The following is a 3,043-nucleotide window of genomic DNA, read 5'->3' as shown; positions in this document are numbered from 1 at the left end:
CCCGTCTTAGTGTGGGTCAGGGCTCCTTCCTTCTCCGGGCTGAATACGATCCCACTGTGTGGGTGGGCTGCATGGTGGGGCACTCCACCCGTCCATGCCACTCAGACTGTTCCTGCCTTTTGGGCACCATGGCCAGGGCTGCTGTGAACACAGGCGTGCATGTGTGTTTTGAGCACCTCTTTCCAATTCTCTTGGGCATAAGCCTCAGAGCGGAATTGCTGGGTCATCTGGTAGCTGTTTACCTTGTTAAGGACATTATTTCAGCAGCTGCACCATTTTAGTTCCTGATGACCCCATGGAAATGTAACCTCCTTGCTCAGACATAAATACACTTCACCCCTCGAGGTTGCATCGCCTTCGCACACAAGGGGAGTGGCACAAATAGCGACAGCAGGGCAGCCTCTCTCCTGAAGGCCTGGGTTTTACAGGAGGAATGGAGCCTTTGCACACGGAGCATCAACAGGACCTTCCACGTGAGCTCTTCCTTTTCTGATCCTATAGGCTATGGGGGTGTGAAGGATTCAGGCGGGTGGGAGGGACGTGGGGGGGAGGAGTGAGGACAACCACGGCCAACGCTGACTTTCCTAGGTCCAAACATCACTGTTTAAGGACTACTGGGCTAACTGATCCATTCAACAAATGCTGGTTGAGTGTCGATGGCCCCTGGGGCCACAGCAGTGAGCAGAGGGGACACACACAGTCCTCTCCGTGAGTGAAACACACAGCATGTCTGGTAGTGATAAGCCTTCTGGAGAAGAGTGTATGCTGGGAAGGCGGGGCTCATCCCTGGTGAGCCTAGAGCAGCAAGGAAGCAGGGGTGGCTGGCCTGGGCAAAGGGCATGGGTGCAGGGCCCTGGGGAACATGGGGACTCCGGCCTCCACCCTGAGTGAGCCAAGGAGCCAGGCACCAATTATACTGCATAATTCTGTTTATGTCAAATGTCCAGAACGAGGAACTCCATAGAGACAGAAAGTAGATTCGTGGTTCCCTGGTGCGGGGGTTGGCTGGGAGAATACAACAAGGGTTGACACTGAGGACTAGGGGGTTTCTTTCTCTTTTTTATCCTTGAAAATTTCCCCTTCTTCAGTGTGTTAATTTGGCCCAATCCCTTCCCAAAAACATGGAGAATTTCCTTAGCAGTATTAAAAAATATAGGATCTTTACACATGTACACTTTAAGCCATTTTAAACATTAGTCTGATGCTGAAAATATCTCCTGGTTGTACATAGAAGGTGATTTCAAGGTGATAAAAATGTTCTAAAACTATAGTGATGTTTACATTTATCTGTGAATACACTAAAATCCATTTAATTGTATGCATTATGTTGATGATTGTATGCTATGTAAATTATATCCCAATAAAGATGTTTTAAAATTGTTGGAGCACATTTTACTGATCTAAGCTGCAGAGCTGAAACCCATACTCTCCAGACACACTGTGACATCCCATGTCTGCCTCGACTGTGGTCCTGGCCGCAGGTCAAAGTCCTGGTCTGGTTCCTTCCACTGAGCCCAGGTCAAAACTCACCAAAAGGCACTGATTTCAATTATGGAAGACCCCAGAGGGAATATTAACTTCTAGCACGGACAAGGGGTCTGCAGGGCTGCTACTCGGGTTCAAGGCACATTAGAAATTATTCTGTATAATAGAGTAGAATTTTGGCTGTTTTAAGCCAGATCTTCCTTTTTTATTCCATCTGTTATAATAGGGCAGGCTTATAAAATCAGGTGTCAGGAACACGGGAGTGCCTCTGAGCTGTTCCCTAAATTACTGTGCAGCTCAGAAAAGTTTGACTAGTTTAGTTAATTCCATGTGATGCTCTGAGCTCCTTGAAGAGAAGCTGGGAAGGTGCTATTTAAATCCAAGATCTAATTACTGTCCTTATGTGAAAGAAACAGCTGTGAACAGTACCTGCTTCAGGGGGCTGCAGTTAAATTTAATTGTTTCTTAGCTTGTATGTTTTCCCATAATGAGGCTTGGTGCTAGTACCTGTGATGTAAGTAAATATGCAAACCCTGCCAGGATGCCAGTGGGAAGTAAGAAGATGATGCTTCCATTTACTGACCGCTTCCTCAGGGCTGAAGGCATTTGGGATGTTTTCTCGTTCCCTTGTTCTAGCCTGGCACCAGGGCAGCCCTGCTGTAGACATCACTACACTCTACTCCCCCTTGCTGGCTCTGCCCACCCTAGCCCTGATCTTCAGCACCACGGACAGCTCTAGAGTCTTCCACTGGGGCCTGAACCTTCCAGCCTAGCTCAGCCCAGATCTTTTGTTCAATGCCCACATTTTTCCAACTCACACATTTAGACCATGGACCAACCACACTTTCATGGGCTCTCAGCATGACCATCATCCACAGCTGAGAAGGTGTCATGGTCAGGAGGTGCCAGAAGAACCTTCCTGAGTCTCTAAACCCCAAATCCACCAGAACAATCATCATTGGTCACACAGAGAGAGCTGAGCGCCAGCACCCCCCCAAGAGCTAGACTGCTGATGGGGAGAGCCAATCATGCATCAAAATTAGAGAGAAAGAGAGAATAACTTAGAATTTAATGCTGCATTTGATATTTTTTTAAAAAGCCCCAGTGATAGCCACTTTCAGAATGGCAGTAAAAGAACCTCCAAAAATCTGTTCCTCCACAAAAGCGATGAGAACATTGGCAAAAATATGAAAATCAACTTTTTCAGGACTCTGGAAATTAACCAAACAAAGGTTTGCAACAATCTGAGAAACATTTATTCAAGAAAAACAGCTGAATCTTAGAAAAAACAATGAGCTTTGTGGCATTTTAGCTTGCCCTATTCCCAACTCTCTCATCATCAAATTAGTAATCTTGAAAACCAACAGATTCATAGTCACAGTAGCCATGAAAACCAGCAGTATAGCACCCTCAGGAGGGGTCAGAGTAGGTATGGAGCTCTCAAAAAGCCCCATTTCCTGATAATCATCATTATTTGACTGATCTGGTAGCTCCCTGGAAACCCCCCCACTTGCAGGGCTTGTCTTTATTTGACCTGACTCAGGCCTTTTGTGAATAG

The sequence above is a fragment of the Manis pentadactyla genome, chromosome 1 (assembly GCF_030020395.1).
Source record: "Manis pentadactyla isolate mManPen7 chromosome 1, mManPen7.hap1, whole genome shotgun sequence".
Classification (NCBI taxonomy): domain Eukaryota; kingdom Metazoa; phylum Chordata; class Mammalia; order Pholidota; family Manidae; genus Manis; species Manis pentadactyla.
The sequence above is the reverse complement of the archived record's forward strand: the minus strand, read 5'-3'. Positions refer to the sequence as shown.